Here is a 12,204-nt window from a genome sequence, read left to right on the forward strand (position 1 = left end):
CAAGCAATTGAATTCTTGTCTTCAATGAGATTAAGATGGCAGTGGCACCATTTGATAGTTAGTAAATTGATTCTTAATTATCTATAGATGAATATAAACAACTAATGATAAACTACCTTATCAATATTATTCCTACTCTCAATTCATTATGAAATATAAAGAAAGTACTGTAACGCCCGTATTTAAAATACGTATTTATCTATTTATTAATTAATTAATTTAATTATTTATATAAAATTTGATTGGATTGGATTTGGGATACGCGGGCCTGATTTCTGGGCCCGAGTCTATGTTGGGCTTGGGTTTCAAACCCAAGTATATAATCACATTGTTCTAGAGAATAGGGTTTTTAGAGAACAAAAAATAATAAAAATGGAGGCAGAGATAGAAACAAGATTTCTAGAGCGTTGGAACGCGACGATTCGAACTAGGAGGATTCGTGGAGCTTGGGATAAAGGTGAGTAACTACTTTTTATCTATTTCGCCAAATCTACGGGACGAAGCTTTACTGCTGTTAGAGTTTTGCTTCCATTAAATGTATTTTTTTTATGAACGCTTACTGTCGATAATTTTTCCTCTTGTTGTGCTGAAAAATCGTTACATCCGAAACTCGGAATTAGCTATCGACACTTTATGGCCGGTTAAGGGCAGTTAAAGCCCAATATATAGAAATCGTCACTTTTCTTTGTTTCTCTGTTTGAGCTCATTTTCTTTACTGTGGCTTGGAATGTGGCTTGGAAATTTGTGGATTGATGTCGGGGGTTACAGGTTGATGTTGTATTATTGTTGTTTGGGTGAGGTGGTTAACACTTGAAGGTGCGTTAATGGGGCGCGAGGTTGATACTGTGATACTGAGGGTTTGGTTTTTAATTTGTAATTTTCGTTGTTTGAACTGCTACTGTTGGTGTCGCGGGTTGTTGCTTAAATGAATGGTGGTAGTGGGGTGATGGTGGCTGATCAGTGGAAGCTTTGGGCAGGGCAGTAATGGAGGTCGATGGATTTCATATCTAGATTTAGGAAGAGTTTTGATTTTATGATTTTCGGTTTTTGCTTTTGTTAAAGTTGGTTGGTTTTTGATTTGGGGTAAAACCGATTTGATGAAGTGAGGAGTGGTGGCTGGAATTCAAGCCGGTGGTGGCTGGTGGGGTGAGGAAGATGGTTATTTCGGGCTTGGGCTTGGTCATGGGCCGTAGCTAAGTTTAATTGTTTATTTGGGCCGAAATTGATTTGTTTTGTTGGTTGGGCCAAAAACCTTATTTTGTTTGGGCCTTTTCTAATTGGTTTTCTTTGGGCTGAACCAAATTAAGTTTTGGACCAATTTGGTTTAGTTCAATGGGCCGGTTTATTTGGTTTAGTTTGGGCCCAGTTTAGGTTAAGTTGTGGGCCAGTTCAATTCAAGTTTTTAGGCCTAAACACTAGTTAGTTATTGGGCCGGATTAATCTTTTGTTTCGGACCAGTTTAGGTTAAGTTGTTTGGGCTAAAACTAATTGCTTTTCTTTGGACCAGTTTCAAGTTAGTTTTGGGGCCGGTCCATATCACTTAAAATAGATCTAATTGGGTCTTTAAATGTTTAGACTTCTGGGTTTTAAGGTTTGGGCTTGGCCAGTTAGATCCAAACCATTTCCTTAGTCATGAGCCCTTGAACCATGCACCTTTGCCCTTAGCCATGAACCATGGCTATGACTCTGAACCTGTTGAACATGAAAATGACAGTTTGACTTCGACCATGATGTGTTGACTTTGACCATGACGTGTTAACTTTGACTTTGACCGTTGACTGTTGACTTTGACCTTTGACCATTGACTGTAGAATGTTGTTTTTCCAGTTTTTCACATATTTGAGAATATGGACAAATATAGTAATAAAATATTGTCGAACATTGTATAACCTTGTTTGTCATTATCTAATTAAGATTTGACGTAAGTAGTGTGTAAAGCATATAAATATTGGCACGTAACTATAGGGGAATTCTGATAATAAGAATTTGATATATATGTTTTTATGAGTATTAAACTACATACGGACTTAGATTCATGGACTTTAGTTTTGGGCTTTTTGACGGTTGATCAGTTTGACTTGACTTGTGATTTGGACTCGAATAATTATGCGTGATATTTGGATCTGAGTTGTTCCTTCTTTTAAAGCCGTTTCATTTTGATATTTGGTGGGATGGACTTATATTTTAATTATTTATATACTATTTATATTGTGCACAAATAGAAATAATGCGTGCCTTTGATGGTGAATTAAGTTCACATAAATATATGGAATGAATACGTTACATGATTGATTGCTATTATGAGTTGCTACTTAAATGAATTGTAGTATGTATGAAGGCTTGAGATATTTCATAGGGTGTAGTGCAATATATTATTGGCACGCGAAATAATAAGTTTCGAGATTTGATATAGAAATACTTGGATATCGTGCAATGAATAGTATTGGCACGTGATAATGTGGATATTTCCCACGGGATTGTGGCGTAGTGCAATAATATATTAGCACGCGAAATAATAAGTTGTTATGAGATGTATTGAGATAATTCTAAATATATTTGGCTTAGTGCAATAAGGTATTTGACATGCACGTGATATAGTGGAATTTTTATGAGTCATAAACGTATGACACCTGAATAAATTACGTAACGAAAAATCCTAGAACATGACTATCGCAACTCATGTGATTTGCCCTGTGTGGGCGTATATGATATGATTGGCCCTTGTGTAGGGTGTATATATATGAGATGTTGATTGACCCATGTGTTGGGCAATCGTAGCCGAATGGTGGCTTGATTATTCCGTTCGCAAAATAGAACGAGACGCGCGATATTTTTATGCCGAATAGTGGCAATACTTGCATAATGGCTTTCGTGTGAGGGTTACCTGGTGTGCGGCATCCCGCTCAGGGTAGTTACGCACGGAGTGGTTCATTATGTGAGGGGAGGCATGTGGATGTACATGTTCGGCGTTAGGAAGCAATTGTGGTAGCCAGGGAAACTAGGTAAGACATAGATACGACGTGATTTTAGGGACACACAAAGAAAGCCTTAATTAATATAATTATGGTAATATGTTGGTTAATGATATATCTTTAGACAGATGATTGTATATGGTTTGGCATAAGGGTGGGTCAAACTAATTACTTGGGCAGAGACGACCCACTCTGTTATTGAGCATGAAATGCGGTACGGATATAATATGTTTGGTTGGTTATTTGTTTAATTAGAACCTAAGGCGCCTCGATGGAGGAACTACATGCCTTATTTATAATGCGTATAGTTTGTTGTGTGGTTTGTGAGAAGTTAAGGCGCCTCAGTGGAGGAACTACCTGCCTTAATTATTGTACTTAAGGATGTTGTATTAGTTGTTAGAAGTTAAGGCGCCTCGATGGAGGAACTAACTGCCGTATGGATTGTGTATATATATGTATAATTATATATTGTATTTTAGAGCTACTCACACCAGCATTTTTATAATGCTGACCCGATTTGCATGTTTGCTTATCGGGTGTGTTCATTAAATGAACATAGTTGATAAGTCTTGACAGGTTTAGTGTTGAAGAAGATTGGTTGCTGCTTGTTGTTTGCGTTAGCGTCGCATTTCAAGATAGACTTTGTTTTCCTTTGAGGTGATATAGATTTTCAGTTGAGATAAGGTTATTTATTGCATTTTCATTTGTTAATTTTTGTAATGAAGAGGACTTTTGTTTAAGTTAAAAATTTTATTGGTTTTTAATTATCCGCATATTTAAACTGTTTATGGGTTTTTGGAAGTGGAGAGTGCGTCACACCTCGGAGATCGAAGAGTCGGGAACAAATAATGTTTTTCCGAATTTTGTCGAAATTCGGGGTGTGACAAGTACAGAATCGTTCCACTCTTAACTCTCTAGACTTAAACGAATTCAACTAATCAAACATAAAGAACAATGGTGAGAGTAATGTGTGATGTGAAATTTCTATTCTACGATTATACTATGGATTCAAATAACTCTAAATTAACTAAACTAATAAAAATATAGATGAATCAAATATGGAGAAAGCTAGAGAGAGATTGAAATTTACTTTTTAAGTTCTTAACATGCTAGCATAGATTTGTATAGAAAACCCTAGTCTAGATATTCTCACACAAGATTAAAATATAAAGATTATACCTTTAATGATCCCTAATTACTTTATACTATCTCTAGTCATAAAATAATTAGCATGAGAGAAAACTTGTTCCCATTCTCATGGCAAACTCACTATTCTCTAGTTTAGGTTAAACTCTTCTTATCTCTAAGTCAAGAAAAACATAAACTTAAAATCCTAAACAACAAATCTATACTAACAAATCAAGTCCTCTCAAAGCTTCATTCAACTCCCTCTAATGGAAGTTTAGCTTTGATTCATGGGACTATCATGAACAAAATAATGAAAAGAATACATAATAGAAAGAGAAGCAATTGGATTGAATAATAATTAAGCTTTTATTAAATGGTTCTAATGGAGGCTACAAAGCTAAATCTAAATTAAAACAAGGTGATAGAACTAATTACTTGAATTCTAACTAATTGTGATTCTAAATAATAATCTACTTTGTTCTAACACTAATTAATTTAAGGTAAAAACTAGATCTAAAACAAGCTATTGGAACTAATTAATGGAGTCTAACCTAATTTTCTAATCTAGATCTAGGTAATCTTAAGAGTTAAAGTCTTCTCCATACAAATGGAGGAGACCAGATCCACTTTTTCGTGCATGGGCTGAGGAGCCATTTTTTGGGCCGGAAAATCGAGCCCAAAACCCAATTTCTTCAGTCCACAGAGGCCTTTTCAGCTAGATTTTACTTCCACAGACTTTTCACTCAGTTTTACTCCTCTGATTGGGTCAAGGCTTGGACCATTAGAAAACTCTTTCTGAGCCAGTCATTTTGACATAAGGTAGGCCCAATTCCGAGATCTGAGTCCAAAGATACGGCCTTCGGAAGTTCTACTGACTTTTATGCGTTATTTCTGCCCGCGTCGACTTTGACTTTTCAGCTTTGACCAGGCATTAAAAAGGCTTTTTCTCCTTGAATCTTGGCCTTTTATCATAGAACTTCTTAGCAACCAACCCTTTCTCCTTTATCTCGCAAAAGGGACGCATTTCTGCACATATTCGACTCCAATGCCTAAAATACACAAAAGCATGATAACAGTACTAACTCTTACTTATTAATCACATAATTAGTCTAAAGCAATATTGTTAAAAGGGTTAAAACTACTGTTTTGGGCTCTTATCAGTTCGCGGGCGCGAGTGTGGCAGGCGCGGGCATGTGTCCTTTTTCTCTGTTTGCATTCTGTTTTCTACAACAAGTTCCAGTGGTTCTCCTCGTGCTACTGTCGGGCTCCGTTTGTGTAGAAAACTACTGGAAACACACATAAATGAAACATCAGTAGCGAAAATTTAAAAAAAAAAAAAAAAAAAAAAAAAAAAAAAAAAAAAAAAAGAAAAAAAACTAAAAAATTTTGAAATGGAGATTGAGAAGAAGTGTTCAATGGTTTATGTTTTCTCTATCTTCCTCTTTCCATAAGAATCCATGACGGCGGTGCCATTTGTTGAGTGATGTTTGATAGTGGTGAGAAGGGTGTTGAAGTTCATCTTAGACTCTTTGTTTAGAGGAAGGTTTATGATGGATAAAATACTAACTTTTGTAACTCTTCTCTCCTACTTGGTTATTGGAATTACTCTCAATCTTAAACTTGTATTAAAAGGATTAGAAACTTGTATTGAAATGATTTAAAAGTTGGGTTTACACTAAAGCTTGAAGAACATGAAAATGGAAAATAATAAAATAACAATTTTGATTTAAAAACATTTAACCTACTCCTAATTATGACCAAAGATTAAATCTAGGGTAATGGTTTCTTTCTACAACTTTGGTTTATATAGAACACCTTTTACAATTATACCCTTCTTTCTAGAAACAAACTTATGGGCCCTTGACCTAAGCCCACATAAGAGAAGTCTTGATTTTTGCTTTAGATCCCTAAGTCTGTAGCTTTCAGTCTTGAGTCCTTTAGTCTTTGACTTTGACAGTTGACTTGACTTTTGACTTTGACTTTTTGGCAACTTTGCTCTAAAGCTGGAATCTTCCCAAGCAGTGTAAATAGCCATCCTTTTTGTACTAAACTGCATGCATTAGGAATATACGTCCTAAATGACTTGTATCCTGCAAACGGTAGCAAAAACTATAAGTTGATTGTTCATTAAACACAATAAGAGCATATATGAAGCATTGTAAAGGTAATAAAATGCACATTTGGGGATTGATCAGTATCTCTCCAGATCTCATCAACCCTATTATCAGTTAATAATGGCTTGACTGCTATCCCTTCTCATGATGATATCGAAAGTGCCCTCTTTTCTATTGGTTCCCTTAAAGCCCCCAACCTGATGGTTTCCTAAGTCTCTTTTATCATAATGTCTGGGGTACGGTTAGCTCATCGATTGTTAGAATGGTTTCTCGTTTCATCGCTGAGGTTCATAGTCTCGAGCATATTAACCACATTAATATTGTGCTCATTCCAAAAGTCCCCAACCCCATCAGCCTTTGCAATATGGCGTACAAGATTATATCCAAGATTCTGGCCAATAGATTGAAACCTATGCTGGAAAAAATCATCTTACCTATGCAGAGTGCCTTTGTTCAACAAAGACAAATAGCCGACAACATTGTCATTGCTCATGAGATTCTCCACTCGATTCAAACCAGAAAACGTAAGCATGGCTTAATGGCTATCAAGCTAGACATGTCAAAAGCTTTTGATAGAATGAACTGGGGTATGGTCATTTCTATGCTTGGCCTTCTTGGTTTTAATGACCATTGGTGCACCATGATATACCAATGTATCTCGTCTGTTAACTTTTCCATCCTCCGCAATGGTTCGCCCGAAGGTTTCTTCAAATCCAATCAAGGTCTGAGGTAGGAAGATCCTATATCGCCCATGTTATTTATCATTTGTATAGAGATTTTATCTCGGCTTCTACAAGAAAAAGAAACGAATGGTAAAATACATGGTGCAAAGATCTAGAGGCAGGGCCCCATCATTAGCCACTTGCTTTTTGCGGATGATGTCTTCTTGTTCTGTAGAGCAACGATTTCTGATGCCCTTGAGATTGTGGACACTCTAAAACTTTTCTCTTCCATAAATCTGGAGTTCTTTTCAGTAAACATCTCCCTCACAAATTCAAAAAGATCATTCGCAACATTCTCAAGATTAAGGGCATTGGAATTAAAGACACATACCTAGGAGCACCCCTTTTTCTTGGCCAATCTAAAACTCAGCTGTTCGATCATCTCATTAACCGTTTAACCTCTCGGGTTAACAGATGGAAAAATAAACTCCTTAGCCAAGCTGGGCACACTGTCCTCATTAAATCTGTCACCTTTGTGATCCCTATATACCAAATGTCTTGTTTCAAACTCCCAAAAAATATAACCAACAAGATGAATGCGATCCAAAGCGATTTCTAGTGGGGAAAAAAAGAGAATGGTAAGAAGATCATTTATCTCAAATCTTGGGAATCTATTTGTTTGCATAAAAGGATGGGAGGACTAGGCATTAGAGATTTTAGTACTGCAAGTGAGGCCTACTCTGGTAATTAAACTAGCATGGAGACTGTTGAGTACCCCCCTGAGCTATGGGGACAAGTTCTTAAAAACAAGTATTTCCCTCACTCTAAGGGCTCATAACCCCCACCCATAAAAAATGACTCGTCCTGGCTTTGGAAAAGCTGCTATGCTAGTATCTTTTCTATCATGAATAATGCCATTTGGGATATCGGAGATGGTTTGAACATCAACATCTGGACAGAACCTTGGGTTCCTAAAGATGGAGGTGTGGTGCGCCTTTATGGCCTCAGGCCTAGAATGGTACCTGAGAGAGTTTCTGAACTCTTTCTATACTGCCAAACACAAAATCCTAGAACATCTACCTGCTATAAACTCTTTTCTCTACCTTTATTGTCCAAAAAATCATGAACGTTTATGTCAAAGACGATGCTACAAATGAATCCTTTTTTTTTTGGGGGTGGCGGGGGTACAAAAAATGGGTCTTTCAATATTAAATCCTTCTATAAGTACCTCAGTCATGCCAAGCTTAGCAAACCCATTGGGGATCGGATATTCCAAGCTTTCTTCTCCAAATATGGAAATCAAATGGGAACCCACAGACTGAGCTTTTTGCATGGAAAAGAATTCATGATATTGTCTCGACTAGAGAGCGTATCATTCACATCTTCGCTATCCAATATCAACGATGTGTTTTCTATAGAGCACCAGTCGAAACTTTACACCATCTGCTTATTACGTGCCCGTTCACTAAGGCAGTCTGATTTGCTTCTCAATGGCATTTCCGGCTTGATGCTTTCAAACGTTTAGTTGTTAAAGATTTTGTTGGTCTCTGGTTTAAACCACCCCTCTGATTGCCCGGTGGCGGTAGAGAAGTGGAAATTAACATGCCTTTACACATACTGGACCATTTGGAAAGAAAGACGTGCCCACATTTTCATATGGAAAACTATTCCATTACCTTTTGATATAGCCAGGACTGCCACCCGACTCACTTCTCTACGCCTTATTAAACATCATAAAACACCAACACAACCATCCACTCATTTACCTCTAAACAAAACTTGGCTTGCACCGCCATCGTCCTATGTCAAAATTAATATGGATATAGCTTTTTATTCGGAATTTAAACCTGTTGGTATTGGTTATGTTATGCGAGATGACAATAGAATTTTCTTAGCAGCAGGTACTAGCAGAACGTGTGGATGAAACGCCGAGGAGGAAGAGAGTCAAGGGCTTAAATGCGCCATCCAATAGGCGTATGTCTTAGGCTACCACAGGATTATCATTGAAACGGATTGCAAAACAGTAGCTGATTTTTGGAATCACCTAGCTACTAACATCGGGAGGATAGTCGCTAATATAATTATATATGCACAGTACTTCAGCTCCTTTTTTTATTTCCTCAGTGTAACCCATGTAGATAGAACGTGTAATAAGGTCGCACATATGTTAGTGACTAGAGCTCATCATCTCAGAGACTATTTCTGGGAAATGGAAGCGCCCTCTTGGTTAGTAGGACAATTGCAAGAGGACCATATGACATGTAATATTTAGGTTCCTAATGCACTTTAGTACAAATATATATATATATGGGGAGGGATACGCCCACTCCAGCCCACTCCAAATCTTGTGCACTCATCTCGCCCACTCTATCTCGAGATCTAATGGCCCAAATTCAAACAAAACAAAAAACAAAACAAAAAAAAAAAAAAAAAAAAAAAAAAAAAAAAAAAAGCCCCTTCGTCTCACTCAAGCCCAACACCTTCGTCTCGCCCACCAGCAAAAACGAAAACAAAATTTACCAAACAAAAACAAATCTCCAGTCTCACACACTCCCACTCCACTCCAAATCTCATCCACTCTAGTCCTCTACTTCTTAAATAGAGTTCAAGCCGCATTATTGTCTTCAGGCTTCAGGCAAGTAAAAAAAATTCGTTTTTTTTCTGCATAGCCTGTATTGCTATAGTTTTTGTTGTTTTTTTTGTTCTTGTGTTTATCCCAATTGTTCTTGGGGCCTGTTTCATTATGTATTGAAGTTTGTGGTTATTCAAAGCGATTGTCTAGTTATCATTTCCTACAATTAAAGGTGTACTCATTAAGAATTATGTTTGGAATTGCTCTGTTAAAGAAGTTATTTCATTATATCATCAAATGGTTTATGCCCAACCTTATATTTGTAAAAATGTATATATCAATCTGTAGTTAAAGCTTGTTCAGGTTTTAGTGATGTAAATAATGGTTGTAAGTTTTATGGTATGGTAATAAAAGTGGACTTCAGTTTGATAAAGTTATTAAGACTTCATTGCTTTGTACGTATAGTGAGTTTCGTAGTTTAGATGCAAATAAAAGTGTTTGATGGAATGTCTATAAGGGATGTTGTAGCTTGGAGGTCAATGGTATCAAGTTATGTTCATAATGGACGGGTTTACGATGGGTTGGGTTTGTTTAGAAAGATGGTTTTTCAAGGGTTGAAGTCGATTCGGTTATATTGCTTAGTGTTCGTGAAGCTTGTTATTTTTTGTGTGATCGTAAACTTGCAAAGTCTATTGTATACGAGTGATCTAAGGGCCCAAATTAAAACAAAATTAAAGTAAATAATGAAATAAAGGAAAACATAACAAAAAAACCCAAACCCTTCGTCTCTATCAACCCCAGCAAAAACGAGATGAGTATAAAGCATATGATCGGTTTCCAATCTGTATCAAAGTTCAAACCCTTTCTTTATCCTCCCTGTTTCCATTTTCCACAAAGGTCTTCTTTTTACCCAGTGAAGAAAAATGCACATACCTGAATTCTTAGTAGAGTATAACAAAACCATGCACAGAGGTTAGTTTTTTGTTTAGTTTGTATTTGCTTGACTCCATTTTGTCCATTAGTTATTGTTCTAGAGTTTGATCTAGCTCTTTATAATAATATTAGCACTGTCATTCCTAATTTGTTCTGATATTAAAGATAAAAGAGAAACAAGTCAACAACTCTTTGGTTGTGCTTGTATATTGCATATATTTTTGTAGAAACTATTAAGTAGATATGTGATAAATCCTACTAAACAATGAGTATATATGGCTCATGACTTAGTAATGATATTTGACATTGGATTACTAAGATGTCACTTTTTGTTGATTTTCACTTGGGTATTCTTAGAATGCACCTAGTGTTATATCTGTGTGAAATCAAGTTTAAGTCATCTGGACACGGTGAATGCAAATTGTTTGTGTTGTATATGGTGTGGACGATAAATCTTCTCTTCATATGGAAAAAGACATAATTCAAAATACAAGTGATAAGTTCTCATGTCCATTAGAAGGGTTGGACGGTAATCGTGCACCAAATATCAGTCAAGAGAAAATGGGAACTATTTTGGACTCTGACTCGTCTAATACTCAAGTCCAGTGCTCGCAAACGACTTTGGTAGTATATTCCCCACCACATAGCATTGAAACTTTCATCCAAAATAGTATGATTTTCATCCAAACTTTCTCTGTTTGTTTAGAAGCAAATGATCTAATGTTTGACAAGTTTTTTATAGCATTGTTTCCTTCTTATGACTTAAATCTTGAATTTTGCAAGTCAGCCGCTAGAGCAGGACTTATTGGTAGTAAAATGGCTCGAAGAACTAGAAGTGTCGATGAATTTGAATTCAAACCTGTCGTAGAAAATCATAATCAAGGTTTAAGTTTTCTTTGATTCCCTATTATAAGGTAGAAAGATACTTGTATAACATTGTTGAACAATATTAGTTTAAAGTAAGAGTTAAGACATTTGTTTGTTTAATTATTTACTCTCAATAAATTTTCCTTTCAGCGGCTGGCAGTTGGTGTCTTTGTTTCTAGATTGGCTTTTGAAGAACAAGATTTCATAAAACCTTGGGAAGGACAAAAGGATAACTTGTATAACTTGATTCAAAGTCGGTTGGTGTCAGGGAATAAGTTCACCGCTAACAACTCTATTTAAAGGTTTCATGATATAGCCCTAAACTAGTTAAGTTAGAAAACACATAATGGATCTTTAGCTCAAATGGGAGAGCCCTTGGGAGTTGGAGTGCATCTTCACATATCCCAAGTGATGGTGGTTCAAATCCACCAGGATCCTTAATTTTTTTTTTATAGGTGTGATGGTTTAATGTGTTGTGGGTTAATGTGTTGTGGTTTTAGTCTTTACATTTCATCCATCTTCAGATATGCTTTTTGCTGGTAGACTTGGGGAGTTACTTTGTTACGATCCGAGCACAAAGAGGTTGGAGAGAATTTGTAGACTAAAGGGAGACACTGTGTTTTTCCTTTCTCAGTCAACCTGACTCCTCTATGTGCACCTCTGAAAGAAATAGTTGGTGAGCATTATTGGTGGGCATTACTGTCGTGATCGTGTCTAAAGTTAGAGCTTTGAAGTTAGATTAAGGTTGTGTACATAGATTAAGGTTTGGTTGTTACGGATTAGGATTTGGTTATGGATTAGGGTTTGAACTTGGAATTTGAAGTTTGAAGTTGAAATTTATATGTTTGAAGTTATTTTGTATGAATTTCGAATTTTAAGTTATGTATATGAATTTGAATATGAATTAGAACGTGAGTTTGAGTTTGAATTTGGATATGGATTTATGTATATGAATA

The sequence above is a fragment of the Coptis chinensis genome, chromosome 4 (assembly GCF_015680905.1).
Source record: "Coptis chinensis isolate HL-2020 chromosome 4, ASM1568090v1, whole genome shotgun sequence".
In the NCBI taxonomy this organism is placed as follows: Eukaryota; Viridiplantae; Streptophyta; class Magnoliopsida; order Ranunculales; family Ranunculaceae; genus Coptis; species Coptis chinensis.